The 22579-nt window shown below is 38.9% G+C and overlaps 1 protein-coding gene across 2 annotated transcripts in view; it reads right to left on the bottom strand.

Annotated features, from left to right (window-relative positions):
- WASF3 (WASP family member 3) overlaps positions 1–22579 on the bottom strand; it is a 183226-nt gene that overhangs the window by 51517 nt on the left and 109130 nt on the right. The gene's annotated exons all lie outside the window — the stretch shown is intronic.

The raw sequence follows: 22579 nt of genomic DNA, 5'->3' as shown, positions 1-22579 counted from the left end.
TTAGGAAATTTGATCCTCACAAGAACTCTGAGGAAATTAGTTGATGTATATGGAGAGAAGGGAGAAAGAAAGGAGGCAGTGACAGAGGTATATAAAGACAAGGAGAGATGGAGAGAGACAAAGTGAGATAGGAAGGAGAAGGAGAAGGAGAAGGAGAAGGAGAAGGAGAAGGAGAAGGAGAAGGAGAAGGAGAAGGAGAAGGAGAAGGAGAAGGAGAAGGAGAAGGAGAAGGAGAAGGAGAAGGAGAAGGAGAAGGAGAAGGAGAAGGAGAAGGAGAAGGAGAAGGAGAAGGAGAAGGAGAAGGAGAAGGAGAAGGAGAAGGAGAAGAAGAAGAAGAAGAAGAAGAAGAAGAAGAAGAAGAAGAAGAAGAAGAAGAAGAAGAAGAAGAAGAAGAAATATATAGTGGGTGAGTCAGAGTTCAAAACTGACATTTCTCATTTAAAGTCCAATGCTCTTTGTACTGGAATATATTGGTGAAGATTGAATCTTCATTGGCATTCTAAGTGTACAAAGAGAATTAAACAAACAATTTTGAGAGGTCAAAGGATGAGGTAAATAATTTCTCTTCAACAGATGTACTACAACAATATAGGTTTGTCATGAACCCTTTGAGCAGTCTGGTGAAGCCTATGGATGCCTTCACAGAGTGTTTTAAAATGCATAAAATAAAATATATAGATTACAAAGGAAAACAAGATTAGTGAAAATAAAGATGTAATTTTTCCCCCACCCAAGTTTCTGGACTCCCTGAAACCTATCCATACATTAAGGTTCTGAAATCTATCCATCTCCAGAGTAATAATTCCTTCTCTAAGGAAATATGCTGCCCATCCCAATGTGCTAACACTGCTCCACAAAGAAACACATTGGTGAAATGGCCTGGAACATTTGATAGTGTGCTTACAATTTCATTTTGCAAATAATTCGATGATTATCAGACTGGCAGCCCCATATCCTTCATTAGTAGCACATTCTTAAAATATAGTTTCTATTGGATTAAATGATTTTAAGACCTAAAGTCACAATAAGCTAGTATCTGTATATCTACAGATATTCTATTGAATTCCCTACCTCATGTTTTTCTTGCAAACCTTACCTCATGTTGGCTCACTATCTTTTCCTTCTGCACTTAAAACCCAAACACAGTCAAGTAAGGATGATTACCGAAGTTATCAAATACTTGCAGTTCTAACTATTCTTCTAAACTCAGATGAGACAAGTCTCTTTAAGGTAAGAGGAAATGTCTCATCAAATATCAAGAAATGGTGAAGACATTTCTTAATTACTGTGTATGAAAAGGTGAAGTGAGCAAAAGGGGGCAAAAAATTACGGAAGCAGTAAAATATACAAATTACAAAGGCTACTGGAAAGGTTCAAAGAACTGCAAGCTAATATTTTTTCTTGAAGACGCACTATATGGTAGAACAATGTGCTAACAAGATAGATTAGAATTCCATATTTGAAAGCAGAAAAAACAAACCACTGTTAAAATATATGGCAAACCGGGAAATACAGGTGAGAAAAATGTTAAAAACCAAGAAGGATCAATTCCATGACAACTAGAAAAAGTGTTAAGTGGGCTTTTAAAAACTTGAGGACAGCAAACAAGAGAATAATTACAGAGAAGGGCATAAAGTACATGCTAAACATTTATGAGCAGAGAGGGAAAACAGAGAAAAAGATTTCTATGGTTAATGTATACCAGCTAATAAACAAGCGAGCAGCTCATTGGCTAGAGTTCTAAGCCTGAGGTCAAGAAGACCTGAGTTCAAATCCAGCCACAAACACTAGCTGTGCCATGCTGGCCAAGTCACTTAACCTCTGTCTGCCTTAGTTTTCTCATCCGTAAGGGGGAGATAATAACAACACCTACTTTGCAGGGTTGTTATGAGAACCAAATGAGAATAACTGTAAAGCACTTAGCAAAGTGAGTGGTACACAGTAGGTACTATATAAATGCTAGTCATTATTACAAAGAATGAATGGTTGAATTTATCAGCAATCAGTATGTCATGGTAGTCTCTGAAAATGGGTTTCCCATGTGATGTCTTTTAGTTCAGAGTTTCTCAAGCAAGATAATATATGGAAAGCACTTTGCAAACCTGCAAGCACAATATGACACAAATCCCAACTGTTATCATTAGGGACAATGCCCAAGTTGTACACCCAGTATGGTCCAGGCACAGGGCTGAATCCAGATCTTCCTAGTGCTGAGACCAGCTCTGTACCTACTATGCCAGCCTGCTATCATCATTGTCATCATCATCATCATCATCATCTTATAAACATGGCTACTGATATCACAGGAGTAAGAGATAAAAGTTTTTAGAGAAGTGTTGTCAAGAAAGCTGAGTGTAGAATTATTTAGCACAATCTCTCCCTCTAACATCATCACCACATCACTAACATCACCACATTTAGCACTCACTTTCAGTGTTTTCCAAAATATTTATAAACTTAATAGAACCCACCTTCCTCATTCCACCCTGCAACCCATGTGTCAATCCTATAACCAAACCATTCAATGTGTATAATTCTATTAAATATAAAGTTATTTCCTGGCCAATTGTTCCTTGGTAATATGTAGCTACCTACTCTCGCCCATGATGACACTCTCCATTATACTTCTAATAAACTGCAAATTCAGGTCTTCATAAATGGTGGTATATTGTATCATTCATAGCCATACAACACTACTGGAAGAATTCTGACAGTAAGAAGATGTGCCTCTGTGTGTGTATGTGTGTGCGTGTGTGTTTGTGTGTGTGTGTGCATGTGCATGTACATGCACACATACATATGTTTTTATAGAGACTTGAGCCAGAAAAGTGATATAAAAGGTAACACCAGAAAAATGAATGACTGGAAAAGGAGAAGGACTCATCATGCAGTAAGAGTGAGAGATAACTGATGGATGGGCCAAATGCCCCATTGGTACGTATGCAACATCAGAAGATGTGGAGATGGATATCCAGCATATTGGTTGGACTGAATATGGCAGCATGCCTATGAACCCAGCCAAGAAACACAGGATTTTAAGACATGGCTGGGTTGTGATCTACACTAGTGAAGCTAGCATGCACATCAATGAGCTCCTAGATTTCATCCAATTTACTGGCACATAATGGGAGTCTCACTTAGATGCCTTCACCTGGCAAAGAAGTGACCCTGAGTGTAATCAAAGCTATGTGGATGCAACATAAGTTCTCCAGACTCCACCAATCAGGGGAAGCTCTGAATAGAGGCTACTGATAGACTAGTGTGGGTTATGTTACAACAAGCCTAGGTAAGTTCTGAGAGGCTCCTCTCTAGAAGGTTAGTCACTAAGTGTTGAATTTCTCTTTTTTCCCTTTCCTTTTTTTTGTTTAAAGGGCACAACTGATAAAAATCATTTACAAAAGACTTAATAAGGTGGTTGGCTGAAATTCCATTGATGGGGAGGGAGTCATTCACAATGACAAGATCATGGAACTTTAAAGCACTAAATTAAATATTCTTCAAGCATATGTATACACTTATCTCTTCTCCCCTCCTTTATCAGGACCTAATGCCCACAATGTTGCTATCTTCTCTATTCTTTGAAAGGTTCCTGACAATGTCCAAGCACAGGGAAGGTAAAAATGTTCAGTCAGTCAGGATACTTTTTTAAGCCTGTCTTTTCCAATTCTGTGAAAGAGGTTTCTGAGTTCCTTCTCGAAAGTCTCTAATTAACCTGTTAATTGCTTACTCAACTTTCCAATTAAGTGTCAAATACTCTGAGAGCTGTTATTTATTGTTTCCCAGTGGATTGATTTTTTTCTGACATTGAGCAGAATTTTGAATAAACTCAGGAAAAAGTTAGAGCAGAGACATGTTGGATCAGCCTTTTCTTTTGAAAAATGCTTTTCTCTGGGAAAAAATAGCATAATTATGAACAAAAAACCTATACCCACAAGGGTTCACTGAGTCAAAATGTCTGTGCTTACTAGAGTAATTTATTGAGAGAAAAAGAAGACATCAGCTCAAATTTGATTTTATGAGACCTGGGCCATTCAAATCATAAGAAAAAAACTTTTTTAAATTCTAAAAGGAAAAACAATGCTTGTATAAAATAAATATTTAATTAACATTTACTATGTTATGCTATGGTTTATTATAGTATGTATTAGTTAATTTATTCAAAAAGCATTTATTAAATGCCTACTATAGGTAAGGCTAATTTTTTAAAAGCAGTTCCTATCCTCAATAAGCTTGAATTCTACTAAGGCTAAGGGGACAACATTTATTTATACAGATAAATAAATGCTGGGTATATCATGAAAATCTTATCTGGAAATGGCACCAAACCTGAGTTTTGAAACACTTTAAGGAGCTGCGGTGCAGCCAGAATATATTCCAGTTATGGGAGACAGATTGTACAAAATAAATGACAAGTTTAGATGATAGCAAACAAGTTAGTTTTGCAAGAATATAGAATATGTGGAAAGGGGTTGTATGAAATAATTCTGTAATGGTAAGCTAGAGACAAATTGAGAAAGCTTTTAAATAAAAAGCTGCAAAATATGTAATTTGTCCTAGACACAACAATAAGCCATTGTAGATTATTGAACATTTGAATGCCACAGATGGACACGATTTAGGAAAATTATCTTGACAGTCGAGTGAGGGATCGTTTGGAAAATGGAGAGGTGAGAAACCAAGGAGAGCAATTAGTAAGTTCACGAAATAGTCCAGGTAAGAGGGGATGAGAAACTGAACAGGAAAGTTTCGACTTTGTGTGCAGAAAGAAAGGGATTTCGTGGAGGGAGAAATGACAAAACTGGATAAGGGCAGTTGATTGGACAAGGAGGGTGGGGGAAAGTGAAAAGTAAAGGCTGACTCCAAGGCTGTAAACTTGGCTGAGTGGGAAAATGGTAGCACAGTAAGATAAGAGGATGATAGGCTTAGGGCTAGAAGGGACCTCAGAGATCACCTAGTATACATGCTGCCATATATACCCTTCAAAGAAGAAAGTGAGTGAATGATGGCAGGGAGATAAGAAGGCAAGGGCAAGGAGCGACAGGTGGAGAATCTGAAAAAGAAGGGGAGGTTTACCAGCGTGCTGAGTAGCCTCCAGGTAGCGAACTAATGGGAGTCTGTGGATGGTAGCCACAGTGTGGGCAAGCACAATTGAGTTTGTAATCTGCATCATTGGAAGAAATACTCAAATTGATGAGATCACAGATACATCTGATGTTCTTCACAGAATTCCTCTACCTCCTCACCCTTACAGTTGAAGTTGTACAGGTATGTGGTACATAATTACGTGACCTGTAATTATCTTCCTGGTGGTATTTTTGAAAATGTCTAGCATGAGCACCGGTAGTATCATATGAACATCCGTCCCATTAAATGATGGTTTTTATTACCTTTGAACAAAGCCTAAAGCCTGCTCCACCTATTCCTTTATCTCCTTTCTCTCCATGGTGAGGCTGTGAGCCATGCTTACACTTAGTGACAATTACCTTTTGTCTTCTGGTTTCACTTAGAGTGAAGATGTCAAGAGTCATAGGATTTGGCTCCTCTGGTAAGGTGTGAACATTGGACAAGGAATTCATATTCCAAGAATCAATAGTTAGCGTTCATAGACTGCCTAAATTCTGAGATTTTTAACTGCCTCTACCTCCTTTTTTGATACTCTCTCACCATAACTGCAGAAGAGGAGGGGGACAGACCTAGAGAAAGGGCATTTTATATTATCTTTGTTTCATGAATTGCCATGGCCAAAGAATCCATTAAGTTGGTCAGTTTACTGATGGTGAACCACTCCAAATTTAGCAAAGCTAATTCTCAGGAAGCTGACCTAAGAAGAACTGTTTCACTTGTTATATTTGAAATTTTGAGATAATACTTGTAAAGCACTTAGGAGCTAGGTGGTGAAGCAGATTGAGTGCTGAGGCCAGAGTCAGTAGGACATGAGTTCAAATCCAGCCTCAGATACTTACTAGCTATGTGACCCTTGTCAAAATATTTTAGAGATGCCTTGCTTCCCAGAGCTAAGGCCCAGTAAGCAGGCTGTGCCCTGAGCTTGGCATAACAGTATTCTTTTGCACTCAGGATATCACCCTCTGGCAAAGTGTATTGCCTGGACCAGCACCAGCTGTTCACTGAGGGATTTAGATCCCCCTATCATTCCACGGTCATCCATCACATGTTCACAATCCTTATTCCTTATCATTGACATTGACTGTACTCCTGGTCTTATCACAGAACTCTGGTTCTGTGCCCCACGGGATGGGCATGACTCTCAACACTGTTCTCACAGGGCCCATGGGAACAGTAACTCAAGAACTGAAAATGATTATGTCACAGTCCAGCCCAGTATATATATAAGACCTGCCTTTAATCCAGCATGTCAAACCCTCCCCCTTAGGATAGGGGGCTTCTGGATGCATCCGTCATTTTCCTCACTGAAATTAATTAACCTTCTCTTTGTGTCTTGACTCTCCTATCTCTAGTCTGCTCTGTTTGTTTGGCTCTGGCCACCCACAGGTTAGTTAACACCTGGTCCAGTTAACACCCTAGGCAAGTCACTTAGCCCCTTTTGCCTCAGTTTCCTCATCTGCAAAATGAACTGGAGAAAGAAATGGCAAATCACTCCAGTACCTTTTCCAGGAAAACACCAAAAGGGGTCAAAGAGAGCTGGACACGACTGAAAAGTACTGAACAACAAAAACTTAGCCATGTGCCTGGCACATGAAAGATATTTAATAAATGCTTATTCCCTTCTCATTATTTGCATGCTCAGTGCATAGCATAAGGCCTGGAACACAGAAGGTACTAACTAAATGCTTGTTGACTGATTGTTTGATTAAATACAACGTAATTCAGAAAGGCAAAGCTGCTGGGAAAAATATACTATGTGTGTATTTGTGTGTGTGTGTGTGTACATGTGTCTAACTTTCAGATTATCCTGTAGCATTTTTAATCCAAGAATCCCTGTGGCAAATCATTTACCTGACTGCTCCCTTCAACTTGGACAGAAAACTATTATTGGACATTATTAATAATAAACATGATTTTGTGGATACCTTTGACTTTTGAAAACCACCCTCATATTCCTGCTCTTTCATTCTTCCCCACAGTCACAGTATTTGGTGGATACAGGCTGATGTTACAACTATTTTAGATCTGGGGAAATTGAAGTAAAAAGGAGCAAAAGAAGTAGCTAAAGGTCATGAAAATTGTTAGTTGTGGCTCTAGGGCTAGAAACTTGGCCTGCTAAAGACAGCTCCAGGTGGGTAACTAGCCAATCTTTGAGTATCTTGCATCTACTTAGGATGTAGTTTTTGTCTACTTTGTATTTGCCCTAGATATAAAGAGCCTCAAGATGGGCCTCTACAACAGACCATTCAATAAATTTTCCCAGAGGCTAGCACTGTATCCTCAATAATCCCCATTGTAACACAATCTTCCAGGTAATTTTGCAATATGGTATAAATGAAGGCAGGGCCAGGGGTGGGGAACCTGCAGCCTCGAGGCCACATGTGGCCTCCTAGGGCCTCAAGTGTGGCCTTTTGACTGAGTCCTAGTTTTATAGAACAAAAGCCTTCTATTAAGGGGAGGGGAAGATGGGGAGGGTGGGTGATAGGCATCTCTTGAACCTTACTCTCATCAGTATTGGCTCAAAGAGCGAATAATATACATGATCAGCTGAATATAGAAATGTATCTTACCTGAGAGGGAAGTAGAAAGGGAGGAGATTAAGTAAAGTGGGAGGAGGGGGGTTGGGGGGGACTGACAGAAGGGAGGGCAGTTCAGGGGAGGTCGTAGACAGAAGCAAAACACTGGTGAGGAGGGAAAGGGTGAAAGAGGACACACGGGAAGAAAAATAGGATGGAGGGAAATACACAGTTAGTAATCATAACTGTGAATGTGCATGGGATGAACTCTTCCATAAAATGGAAGTGGATAGCAAAGTGGGTCAAAAACCAGAAGCCTACAATATGTTATTTACAAGAAATACTTTTTTATTAATTTATTTTTATTTTTAGTTTACAATACTCAGTTCCACAAGTTTTTGAGTTCCAATTTTTTTCTCCCTCCCTCTCCTCCCCCTTCCCCCCCAAGACAGCATGTAATCCAATATAGGTTCTACATATACCTTCTCATTGAACTTATTTACATAATAGTTCAGTTGTAAAGAATTACAACCAATTGAATGAATCATGAAAAAGAAGAAACAAAACCAAAAAAGGAGAAAAAAAGAGCAAATAGTTTGTCTCAATCTGCATTCAGATTCTGTAATTCTTTCTCTGGATGTGCATAGCTTTTTCCATGATGAGTCTTTAGAGCTGTCTTTGAATCTTGCATTGATGAGAAGAGCCAAGTCTATCAAAGTTAGTCCTTACAGATCAAGTGTGTCTGTAATCATGTATAATGTTCTCTTGGTTCTGTTCCCCTCACTCAGCATCAGTTCATATAAGTCTTTCCAAGTTATAATGAAGTCTGTCTCCTCCTCATTTCTTATAGCACAATAGTATTCCTTTACATTCATATACCACAATTTGTTTAGCAATTCCACAAGAAACACACTTGAAGGAGAGACACACACAGAGTAAAGGTAAGGGGCTGGAACAGAATGTATTGTGCTTTAGCTGAAGTAAAAAAAAAAAGGCAGGGGTAGCAATCCTAATGTCAGACAAAATAAAAGCAAAAATAGACCTAATTAAAAGAGTTAAGGAAGGAAGCTACATCTTGCTAAAAACTACCATAGACAATGAAGCAATATCAATACTAAACATATATGCACCAAATAGTATAGCATCTAAATTCTTAAAGGAAAAGTTAAGTGAGTTACAGAAAGAAATAGCAAAACTATACTGGTGGGGGACCTCAACTTTCCCTTCTCAGAGCTCAATAAATCCAACTGAAAAATAAACAAGAAAGAAACTAAGGAGGTAAATAGAATGTTAGAAAAGTTAGCTATGACAACTGAATGGGAACAGAAAGGAATATGCCTTTTTCCCAGCAGCATATGGCACCTACACAAAAACTGACCATGTATTAGGGAACAAAACACTCAAAATCAAATGTAGAAAGACAGAAATATTAAATGTATTCATTTGGGATCATAATGCAATAAAATTACATTCAACAAAGGGAAGTGGAAAGATAGATTAGAAATGAGTTGGAAACTAAATAATCTAATCCTAAAGAATAAATGGGTCAAAGGAAAAATCATATAAACAATCAATAATTTCCTTAAAAAGATTGTTATGTGAAAAAAAAACTTAATGAAGTCCAGATAGATTATGGTCACTGCTTCCAATTTATTCAAAAGGTTTGTCTATTATAACAAAGATACTAGTCTGTACCATTTGTTCCTCAAGAGAAGAATACTTTTAATTTTAACATTGTTTAATCCCAGTTTCATGATATGTTTCACTATACTATCCAAGCAAATAAGTTAACCATTGTACATTTTTAGAGGTGATCACATTCACTACTTTTCTTTCCCCAAGAAAAAAAGAGGTGGAAGTAGATACTACCTACTTTAAAAAAAACCTTCTACATCCTCTTGAGGCTCTAAAAAACACAATTCAATTCAAAAAGTATTTTTAGAGTGCTCTTTACATCACCAACAAACATTTACTTTGCACTTAATGTGTGGCAAGCTCTATGTGAGGTGCCTGAATATTAGTAATAATGATGATACCTAGCATTTATATGGTACTTTAAGGTGTACAAAGAGTTTTACAAATATTATTCTCATTAGATCCTCACAATAACCCTGGTAGGTAGGTATTATTATTATTATTATCACCACTTTACAGATGAGGAAACAGAGGTTGGAAAAGGTTAAGTGACTTGCCTAGAGTCACACAGCTAAAAAGTGTCTGTAACAGGATTTGAACTCAAGTCTTCCTGATTCCAGGCCCAATATTTTATCCACTGTGCCATCCATTTGGCTGATTCTGAAGTGAGAGTGATACAAAGAAAAGCAACAAAATCATAACTATCTTGAAGGAAATTATATTCTAATGGTGAGACAAATATGAAAATAACTAGGTACATACAAGATATATGCAAAACAGATGGGAGATAATCTCAGAGGGGGAGGCACTGGCAGATGGTGAGGAAAGGGAAGACAGGAAAGGCTTCCTCTATAAGATGTGATTTTAGCTAAGTCTTAAAAGAAGTCAGGAGCCATTCCCCAATAGATCAAAGGATATGAATAGGCAGCTTTCAAAGGAAGAAATCCAAACTATCAATAATCTTATGGGGAAAAAATACTCTAAATGACTAGTAATCAGAGAAATATGTTAAAGCAACTTTGAGGATCCACCTCGCAGCTATAAGCCTGGCCAAGAAGACAAAAGAAAAAAAAAATGACAAATGTTAGAAAGATTGGGGGAAAACAAGTATACATACTACTACACTGTTGGGGGAGCTGTGAATTGGTCCAGCCACTTTGGAAAACAATTTGGAGCTATGCCTAGAAAGTTAGAAAACTGTACATACCTTTTAACCCAGCTAGACCATTAATAGCCCTATGCCCCAAAGAAATAAAAGATGGAAGGGATCTATATATACAAAATTATTTATAAGTTTTTTTTTTCTGTAGTAGCCAAAAATTGGAAAATAGATGAGTGTCCTATTGAGGAATGGTTAAACAAGTATGATTTATGGATATGATGGAATGTTATTTTCATAAAAATGATGAAAGAGGAAACCGAGTGAACTGATACAGAATGAAATGAAAAGAACTATAACAATTTCTAAAATGATAACATTATATGTTAAAAAAAAGAAATCAGATCAACTCAATAATAAAGCATAAGTTGAAAAGAATGAATATGAAACGTGGTAGTTACCTGGCTGACAAAGGTAATGAACTAAAAACACAAAAAATGACATACATTTTCAGACATGGCTAATATGAGGATTTGTTCTGCTGAACTCTGCAACTATGTATTAAAGGATTGTGTGTGTACGTGTATATGTATTTAATGTGCTCGATGGTGGGGGAGGAGTGGGAGACTAATAAAAATTAACAAAAATGCTATTAATTGAAAAAAAGAAAGGAATGTACATAAGAGGTTGTAAAGGTTAAAAACGAGATTTGGTGACAAATTGGCTATGTGGGGTGAGTGGGAGGAGTTGAAGATGATACCAAGGTTGTAAGCCTAGGTTTCTGGGAGGATGCTAATACCCTCAATAGCTGATTGACTGAATTACAGATGTTTCAGAAGATGTAAGCGTTTAGAAAGAAAGACAATGAATCCTGATTTGGACATCGGGATTCAAACACTGAGTCTGTAATACCTCCCTTATTAGAACATAAGCTCCTTGAGGGCGAGGACTACGTTTCCACCATTCTTTTTTTCTACTCCTTTTTTTTTTCTAGGCACTTAGCCCAGTGCCTAACACACAGTAAGTGCTTAATAAATGCTTGTTGATTGAATTACTGAGGTCTTCCTTTATTAGGACCTCTTAACCCTCAATTTCTCCCCATTCTCCCAGTACATCACCTCTGTTGTGGCTTCACTTCCCATGCTTCATAGTTTTCCCCCTATGTTCGGTCATTTTAACTAGTTTCAAGGGTCTTGTCTGCCCTTGAGTCCCTTGCCCCCTTGACCTTTGTTGTTCCCACCCTGAGCATGCACAATCCTGGAAAACCCCTGTAAGGCATTTGTTATTGCCATAGTATTGTTGCCATCACCGCAGTCATTGTTCCTATTCCCCAGCAGTCAAGGGCTACCGGAGGAAGACTGGAAATGATCATCAACGGATGCTCCCTAACCTGAACACAACTCACAAGGCTACAGAGCAACCTTTTATCAGTCTACTGATTCACTATCGTACCATTCTCAAAAGCTGTTCAAAACCTCCCCTCGAGCGTCATCCTGCCAATGCCTCGACAAATCACCTTGCTTCTACTTCCACTACATATGCCTACTACACTCGGCTAAGGAAACCGGTCAGTCATGGTGGGAATTCACCATTCCTCTACTGCTCAGCTTCAAAAGTCCATCATTAACCATGCTTTGTCCTTTCCTCTGGTGTCAGGCAAGGTAACATAGCTCTTGGCTGATGCTAACCCCTCAATCCATGCCCCTACGCTTATCACCTTCTGAGACTATAAAACAACAACAATAATAATAAAATAGCATTTATGTAGTGCATTAAGGTTTGCAAAAGGCTTTACAATCATTATTATTATCTCATTTTATCCTCGCAACAACCTGGGAAGAAGGTGCTGGTATTATTCCCATTTTAGGGGATCCTTATCCTTCAGATAAGGAAACTGAAGCAGATAGAAGTTAAGTGACTGCCCGGGGTCACGCAGCTAGTAAAGTGTCTGAGGCTGAAATCAGGGCTTCTTAACTTCAGATAAAGCACCTTTCACATACACACACGTATATGGATATGGATATATACACATAAACATATATGCATATATGTGTATGTGTATATATGCATATGTAATGTATACATATATGTGTGTATGTGTATGCACACACACACACACACACACGTGCGCACACACATATATTTAACTTCTCCCTCTTCATGGCTTCTTCCTCTCTGCCTAAAAACATACCCCTATTTCCCCTACCTTAAAAATGTTATTCCTTGAACCTGCTGTATTCACATCCTCCCTTTCTCCCCCTTCACTGCTAATCTACAAGAAACAATAGTCTACTACACATGCCTCTACTCCCTTCACTATCTATTCACTCTCAGAACCATCCAATCTGGTTTTTGTCCCTACCACTTTATTCAAATTGTTTACTCCAAGGTTACTGGTGACCTCCTAATCGACAAATCTAATGACTTCTTCTCAGTCCCTATTCTTCTTGATCATTTTGAAATATTTGGCATTAACCCCACTGCTTTTCTTGAAAATATTCTCTCACCACTTATCTTCTGTGACACTGTTCTTTCCTGTTCCTCCCATCTTTCTGACCATTCTTTGTCAGTTTCCTTATGTGGCTTCCTAGAGTATGGTCCTTAGCCAAAGCTCCTTCCTTGACCTTCTTCTTTCCTCTGTATTTTTTCCTTGGCAATCTCATCCACGCCCACACTTTCAATTATCAGCTAGGCAGATGACTCACAGATCTGTATCTGGAGCTCTGACCTCTTGTCCCACATTTCCAACTGCCTACGATATGTCTGCTTGGATATCACATCTGACACCTCAAACCCAATTTTCAAAAAAGAATTCATCATCATCATGCCTCCAATATCTTCCCCTCCTCCTAACTTCTTTTCTGCTGAATTCCACACTTCTACAGGTTTCTCAAGTGCAAAATCACAGTGAGTCTTAAAACATGATTCTTCACTGCCCCTCACCCCAGTATCTCATCAATTATCAAGTCCTCTTGATTCTACCTCCATAATATCTCTCAAATCAGTTTCCTCATTATCCCTTTCCTGGACTTGACAACCATTTGAGAACTGGTTTCCTTATCTCCGAGCTCTCTCTTTGCCAACATAACTTTGTAATGGCTCCTAACCTTTAGAACTTCAAGGTCTACAAAGTGCTTTACATGTTCTATCTCCTTTGAGATTTGTCTTGCAAAGAAGATGCAAGCTCTTTTGGTTTGGTTTTCAAGACCCTCTCAATATTGGTTTCCATTTACCTTTCAAGCCTTGTTTCCCATTGGCCCCCTTTGTATGCTCTGGCCAAACTATTCTAACCACTGTTTCCCAATCTCACGTCACACTTCTCTCCTCCCTCCATGCCTTTGCATAATCCATCATTCAGCCTGGAACAGATTTCCCCATTCTTCCATTCCCACTCTCTAACATTCTTCTCCTGCTTTCAGGCTTAGCTCAGATGTTGACTCCTCCAAAAAGCCTCCCTTGATCAGCCTATCTAGCAGTGATTCTCTCTTCCTCTGTAACAACAGTGCTGCTTGCAGCTGCTGTGGAGGTGTAACGCCAATAACACCAGCGCACAGGATTGCTGCTAGCACAGGTTCTTTGATCTGTTTTCCTAAGGAAAGCAACTTTAAGGGGTTTGCAATCTCACTTTAATTAAACATACATATATCATTCGCTTAGTTCAGGGGGAAAAGTCAGCACCCTGAACTTCAGAGAAAACACAAACAGAAATTGCAAGCAGAAATTATACAAACAGAACAATAACACAAATCAGTAAACAGGGCTTCTAACTGTCTGTCCATAGCAATACATACATAGTTACCAGAGAGAGAAAGAGAAGCACCAACATCTGGGTTTTCAAAGCCAGGGGATTGGGAGGGGGCAGTTCCTTACCAGCTATTCAGAGTCTTGTCTGGCGAAATCACACAAACACTCTTTCAATGAGTGAGCCCCCAAGCAAAATGCTAACCTTGGAGTATATATACACTTCTTTAGGGTCAGAGAGTGTTACAACCATGTGACTCAAACTCATATGACTTAAGCTTTCTTGTGACTTAAGCAGGTCATCAAAGACTCTTGATTCAATCAAAGGCAAGGCACTTGGTTGCCTTAGTGCTGAGAAGCACTCCAAAAGAAAAAACAGCAAAAGTTCCACTTTGCTTGATATTACACCCTCCTTGGGTCTTTCAGTTTACTCAGTTTGACCTCTCCTTCACACTACATCACTTTCTGACCTGTATTATAGTTATCTGTGCATTTGTCTCTCCTCTCCACTATACTCTTTGAAAGAAGGGGCTGGGATATTTTTTTTCATCTTTGTATTCCCAGCATTTAGCACATAGCAGGTGCTTAACAAACATTCCATCTCATTAGTTGTTCAATTGTAAACATTTGTGCCAGTGTCTTTTTAGAACTTTGCCCATTTAGTTTTGCAGTTATTTTATTTCGGCTCTTCATACAGCAGCTGCTTGGGCAGATTGCTTTTAGTCATTCAGCACTGTTCTCTTCCAGAGTCAGAAAAGATTGAAGTTGGTCATTTCAATGATAACAGACATGCTACATTTCCGGAAATGTTCAAGATGCCTTTTCTAGACCTTTCCCCATGTGGATTTGGTAATACAGTCCTAAACCTCAACCATGAGGATGCTAGCTGAGGTCACACAGCAAGTGAATGTCAGATTCCTGATTTTAATGCAAGGCTCCCGCCTCTAGATCTAGACTATTTCCACCACATTTTTGTGTCTCTCAAATAGAAACATTCTGTACAATGGTAAAATACTTTTAGAGTTGGTTTTTTTTGTTGAAAAAATGCATTGCATTGCTACATCTACCCAATCTCACACAAGGCCTTTACGACCTACACACATTGTGCAATGACTGACTGACTATGAGCATACAGACAGAGGTCATAGAAATCTCTCCTCAACGGCAGTAGCTATATACCTTTCTGATTCCTATGACTGCTGGACAAAGCCCCCATATCCATCATACATACCACGGTGGTCTTTTCTATTCAAATGGTAGCTGAGAATATTAATGCAATTCAATGGTGATAGTGAATATCGGTGTCTAACACATATGGCTTATAGTAGTATTAGGCCACGAACGCTGCCAGTGCCCCAGATATTAGAAGTAACTGAATTTGAGAACGATTACAACTATCAGGTCCAGTCTTACCAAATATGGGATTCTTTCCCAATTAATCAAGCATTTAATCCACTCATCATTCCATCTCAAATATTCTTTGGGTTTTAAATTTTTTTATATTATTTATTATTCTGTTTTCAGTTCCTAATTCTCTTCCTACCTACCTCCCCCTCCCCCACCCACTAAGAAGGTAAGAAATACAATATTTATGTATGTAAAGTGCTTTGTAAACTTTGAAATAGTTATCATTGTTGTTGTTTTTATACCAGTGAACGTCATACTTTTTGAATCACAGAGAAAGTGTCACATGATTTCTGATAAAATCTTCCAATGGTAGAAAGGTTTCCAAGCTCATCGGTGAATGGACTCATTCCATTAGTTTCTAAAGGGGATTAGAATCAGAACTAGAATTAGCCATGGGCAGCATTGTCAGGGTTTTGTCCTAAGCAACAACATCTGGACTGAGGGAAGGAATGCTTCCTCTCCTCCCTCCCCGCTAAGTAAAGCCATAATGACAAGCCCTAGAGGCCTGCTCTATTGCTTGGCCCACACAATGACTGCCCTAGCCAAGGGCCCTATGGCCAGATCTCTGTCTCTGGCCTGCCTTCCCATAAGGGGACCTAAATCCCCGTAAGGGATGAAAAGGGAGCTCAGAGGTTGATCACTCCTGTGAATGGTTGAGGTACAAAGGAAATAAGCCATGGGAATTAAGGGGCATGAGGACCTGAAAGGCCGGTTTTGGGGGGGAGGAGAGGGAACAGTAATGACTGGGGTGGAGAAGAATATGAGGCAGGTCCTATGCTTAATGAAAAGGCAGGAGAGTGACCCTGAGGTCCATAAATGACAGCAGTAAGAATCTGGAGAGGATGGAGGTATGGTTGCTGAGTGATGGTGGCAGATCTGAAAGTGGCAGTATTGTACAGGGACTACCTGACACTGAATGTGAGAGAAGGAGGCTTTGGAATGGGAGTCAAGAGACACTGCTATCTGGGAATCACACATCACAAGAGTCACAGGATCACAGATGCAGGGTTGGAAGGGGGCTCAAAGACCACCTCGTCCAGGATGACTGTTGCTCAAGGTCACATAGATAGTAAGTGCAAGAGCAGGGATCCAAATTTAAGTCTCATGATAACACAACATAGTGAAAAGGGAAAGCAGAGGAAAACTGGGTTAATTGTGACAATTAGGGTAAGGGCAGCGAGCAGATAGCATATGCTGCCTTTACCTGTCTCCTGGACATCCTGTGTGATAGAGCTCCTCTTATGAGAGGTCAAGTCTGTAGGGCAAAGTTTTGGCCACAGGACCCTTAGAGAGGAAAGTCAAGGTGGAGGTCAGCAAGGGGTGGGCCTCATGGGCTTGCCAGTGTTTTACTAAGAGGGGCAGAAGGGAAGCATACCTTCCATCTCTCCAGATGTTGGTGCCAAGGACAAAGCCCCAGTCATCCTGCCTATTGCTAATTCTAACTCTAACTTTTAACACCTTTCAGACACTAATGGAATAAGCCCATTCACCACTGCACTTGGAATCCTTTTGCCACTGGATGATTTTATCAAAATTCATGAGTCTTTTCCTATATTGCAAAAAGTAGTATTCACTGGCATAGCAATAATAATAAATAAGTAATGAAATAAATTTATCCTTTATGCTGGAATTCCTAGTTATATCCCTATTTACATTAATGAATCGAACTTTTGAAATTAAATTCTCATAACTTGAAATTCCTCCCTTACTGTAAGACATAAGTCAGGCACCATGATCTCTGTGAAGCTGTCTCTGAAACTCCCAACTGAAAAGTTTTTCAGTGATCTAAATATTTAATCACTCACTCATGGGGAAATGAATGTTCACCTTTGGTAGAAATTTTCAATCTAAAATTAAAATTATTTTCCATTTTTGTTTGGTGATTTAGGCAAATGCAAAATGTTTATTCCTCTGCAATATTTGTCTCTGAATGCTCTACTTGGCTAAACTGATGGCAGAGGAGCTTAATGGCAGAACTGTTTCTAGCCCACTACTAGCGAAGTATTCAATCCCTCTGAATATTTTTTATGACATTCTGTTTGTGCACAGAGTTTAACAGGTTCATTAGTTACTCCAACCACACCCCACAGGCAAAACAAACCCAACTAAATGGTAATCAAGGGAGGGAATCAAAGCCAAATTCATTAGACTTTCCATTCCTAAGGGTATCAGGAATCAATCTGGTTTGTGAGAGGCTGAATAAAAACAATGGCATCTGTAGCAAATGAATATTAACATTTTCTAGGGACAAATTACAATGAATAGAGAACTGTTGAAGATGGTGTTTTGATAATTTTCTTTCAAGAAATTATAGCTCTCTAGAAAATTTATCCAAAGGATAAATTCAAATGCAATGGAACAGGTTTTGATTGGAAGGCAATGTAGTCCAATGGAAAGAGGGCTGAATTTGGCATCAAAAGACCTGGGTTCAAATCCTGGTTGCCAGTTTACCACTTGTGTGACCTTGGCAAATCAACTTAATCTCTCTTGGCTTCAGTTTCTTCAACTGTAAAATGAGAGGGTTGGATTAGGCTTCCAGTTCTTAGTTGTCAGTCTAATTCAAAGTATGCTCCATTTCAAATACTATCAATATTATATCAACTGAAGTTTCAGCCCATTTTGCAGATGAAAAACAGGATCAGAGAGGTCAACTGACTAGCACTCGATCCCACGGCATCAGAGCTGGGGACGGATTCCAGGACTCCTTAGAGTCCAGGACTCTCTACTGGATCGTGATGTCTCTCACAATACTAGCATTTACATAACCCTCTCAGATTTGCAAAGCACGTAGTCACATGTTACCTCATTTGAATTCACAATAATCCTGAGAGGGAGGAGCTATTATCATCCCCACTTCACAGATGAGAAAATTGAAGCACTAGTCAATGTCAGAGGTAGGATTCGAATTCGGGTCTTCCTGATTCCAAATCCAGCAATCCACCCACAGTGCCTACCTAGCTTCCTTTTGAATGATATTCTTTATTACCAGAATGATTATCAATGTTTTAAAGAAGAGACCAATAACAATGGCCAGCTGAAGCAAATTCAAACTTCAAAAGAAAAATGTATTAAAAACTTGCTATCATAGTTATAGTTACAAAAATATATTTTGGAGGAGGGTTGAGGTGTTTCTAACCTGTGATGAATCTATCTGTACAGGGAACTCCCAGTGTGGAAGTCTTTTCTAACAATGGAGACAAAAAGGCATCTGTTTGTACTTTATTGTCTGAAAGATTTTTCTGGGGCCCTGAGAACTTTGTGACTTACTCATGGTCACGGACTGAACTTGAAGCCAGTCCTTCCTGTCTCCAAGACTGGCCTTTCACTGACTGGGTAAGACTGCCCCACTAGGTAGCATTATCACAAAGAAATGCCTGCTATAAAATTCAATAATTCATAGGATCAGAGGTTTAGAGATGAAAGGGACCTTAGAGCCACCTGGTCTGGTCTCTTCATTTGTTTGTTTGGTTTTTTGGAGGCAACTGGGGTTAAGTGACTTGCCCAGGGTCACACAGCTAATAAGTGTCTGAGGCTCAATTTGCACTCAGGTCTTCCTGACTCCAGAGCCAGTGCACTATCCACTGCGCCATCTAGTTGCCCCTGACCTCCTGATTTTACAGATAAGAAAACTGAGGCCCACTAAAGTTAAGTGACTTGCCCAGGGTCACGCAGGTCATAAGGGCAGAGTTCAGATTTAATTCCAGGTCTCCCTCACTACAAATCCAATGCGCTTTCCATTGTACTGCTAGTCTATGCTGGCAAGATCACTGGGGCAGTCGGATTCAACACCTTTCCTCGGTCTACATTTCCACCCATCCATTTTTATTCCTCATATTCTTCTCATTCAGTCAACAGTCAATAAGCACTTATTAAACACCTACTATGTGTCAGGCACTATGCTAAGTGCTGGCGACATAAATAAAGGCAAAAACCAGTCCCTACTCTCCAGAAGTTTACAATCTACTAAGAGTTGCCACATGCCAATGACTAGGAATATACGAGATATATATGGGATAGATAAGTGGGAACAATAATAGAAAATTTTGTGACTCTTCTGTTCAAGTATTTTTTTAATTTAGAATGTATAATGAAATCTGTATTTATATAAGGAAGAAATGGGAGGTTTTAAAATCTGTAGATTTCTGGATATGAACTCAGAATGGGAAAATGTCACTGCAACCTATAAAAATGATAAAGAACTCATTCTTTAAAGCTAACCCTCTCTATTAGCACACTTTAATGTGAAGAGTAATTCACAGAAAGCATTTTAATACATCAATTTATCATCACATAATATGAGTGCCAATGGTATCAAGCAAATGTGAGAACTTTTAAGACACTATATGCATGCAGGACTTACAAAGACCTTGAACACGATAAAGCCATCTCTCACAATCAGAGCACTCTAACAAATATTATGATTTATAACTCCCAGCAGCAGAAAGCATATTAAAATGCGGCTTTTATAGACAACACATCCATCGCTCCATGTATTTCAACAAAATGATACTGGCATGTTAGGGTGTACAGGGTATTCGAGAAGGATTAGCACCTCTGGTGTGAGGGCTTGCAGAGCCCTTTTCAGGGGTGCTCATACACCTTTTGTGTCTACTAGTCACCCAGCTCTCACCTGTGGTTCCAAGAAGCTGCAGCATGCACAGGGGCCACACCCTGGTAAAACCAACTCAGCAGACAGGCTAAACCAGGTTGAGGGCAACTGACAGGTCTCAAACCCATTGGTGAATTGGGGAAATGTCTACCCCAAGAAAGTGAAGACCTCCTCTTGTAGGATGGTAGATGAAAACAATTTGTTCCAATGGTTATGAAGGCAGCTTAAGCAGGTCCTGTGGAATGCTTAGAGCTTAGATAGACATCAAAGACATCAGGCTTCCCCGGCCATCACCAGTCTTGATTTTTGTCTTGCTACTGGTCTTTGATGATTCTGGAAGAGTGAGGCTCACAACTTTGGGCAACTCTGCCTGTCTTAAATCGAGTTCATGTGCAAATCAAGACATTGTCTTAATGTCATTGGTCCTCTTGGAAAACGAAAGACTAACAACAGCTATGTTAGCATTAAAGATGGCAGTCATCAGACATACAACTGTAATTTTTTTTAGTCTCCATACTGTGATATGATTTTTCTCTAGAAAAAGATCCTTGCTAGCTTACAAACCCCAATTATAAGAAAAATGTCATCTTAATTAACATTAAGAATTATCAAGCATCAGAATGTGCTAGGTATGGAACAGAATAGTCAATGAGCCAGAAGGCCAATTCCTGAGTTAAAAAAGATAGCTTTTACATACCCAGCCAGTGATCTGTCCCTCTTTCCACCTCAAGAACATATTTTTGCTTTTGTTTATTCTTCTATGCACACAGAAGAGCATTTTGTTATTCATCCTACAGTACATCTGTTCCTTTTATACAGTGAGTGACTCCAACATTAGTTATCTGAACAATTATCAACTCAAATGGCAATGCTTGGGTCATGACAGCAGTGGGTCATTTAGAATTAGGTATTCAGGTAACATAAGAAAATTTCAGTGTCAAAGCAGAGACTGAGAAGCTAGCAAAAATGGAAAGTATGCAAATACACTATTAAGGTCTTTAGACAGGAGCTAAGATGAGCAGAGGATCATAGAGCTATAGCCAGAAGGAAACTAAAAGGTAATCTAGTCTAAACCCCTCATTTTACAAAAGAGAAAGCTGAAACTCAGAAGAGTTAAGTAATTTGCCCAAAGTCACACAGGTAGTAAGTGGCAACTGGCAAAGATTTTGAAAATTCAAGCTTGATTTGGGAAATTTCTTCCCACTCCAAGATTTCACAATGCAACTAGAAATACTCTACTATCAGATACATCAATATAATCATAATATCAATGACAGGGGTGCAAGCTCCCAATTTTTGCCTAACAATTAAATTGCTCATTTTTTAAATAAAGCTGTACATGAAAACTGTTCTATGCATCAATATTACATGTTTACCCTTTAGAAAGTCTCCTTGATCCAGGTCCTGCAAACACAACACTAATAACCATAGTGCACAAAACATTCCCACCCAGGGGATTTCGGTTTACTTTGTCTTCTCTAGGGCAAATAGTTACCAGATTAAAGTATTAACAAAAGAAGATGCTGACATATTAATCCTGTTCTAACTGTGATGGTTGTTCATCCCAAACATAGGACCTTCTAGATGGTTCCACGTGAGTGAGAATGGAAATGGAAAAAGAGGGTTCTGAGTTTTTCATACTATTTTAAAATTTGCTTAAGAATTCTTCTGTAAATTTTTAAAAATAAAACTCTTATATTCATTAAAATATGCTACATATGCTAAAATATGAAAACTTCCAAGGTGAAGTATTTGGAATAAAGGGAGAAAAGGGAGAGAAAGAAAGGAAGAGAAAGAAAGAGAGAAAAGGGGGTAGGCTAACAAAAATGCCACAATTATGTGATTTTTTTCATCATTAATTACCATATGGCTCCAATTAAAAACATATTTCCTAAAACAGGACCAAAGTACTGTTGTATTTACTATATTCTCACAAACATTTTTTCCGAGAAAATGTGACATTTTCTAATTTAAAAGGCGCAACATTCTTTGCCTTAATAAAAGCAGTTCCAGTGTAGGATCTTAGAGGTGATAGAGGGCAAATCAATAATATACCTTTTCCTAGAATGGGCCTGCTAGGTGGCACAGTGGATAGAGTACCAGGCATGGAGTCAGAAAGACACAACTTTCTGAATTCAAATCTGGCCTCAAGCACTTACTAGCTGTGTGATCCTGGGCAAGTCACCTAACTGTTAGCTTCAGTTCCCTCATCTGTAAAAAGAGCTGGAGAAGGAAATGGCAAACCACTCCAGTATCTTTGCAAAGAAAACCCCACAAAGGGGTCATGAAAAGTCAGACATGACTGATAACAACTGAACAACAACAAAAGAATTACCCCACTGTTCAGGTAAGGATACTAATTTGTTTAAATGGGCAGAAGTAGCTGAAATTTGAAAGTATATATAATAAGATTATATATAAGGATTCTTATATAAACGTTCTTCAGCC

Source organism: Trichosurus vulpecula, chromosome 2, assembly GCF_011100635.1.
Source record: "Trichosurus vulpecula isolate mTriVul1 chromosome 2, mTriVul1.pri, whole genome shotgun sequence".
Classification (NCBI taxonomy): Eukaryota; Metazoa; Chordata; class Mammalia; order Diprotodontia; family Phalangeridae; genus Trichosurus; species Trichosurus vulpecula.
This window is presented reverse-complemented; position numbering and strand designations above follow the sequence as displayed.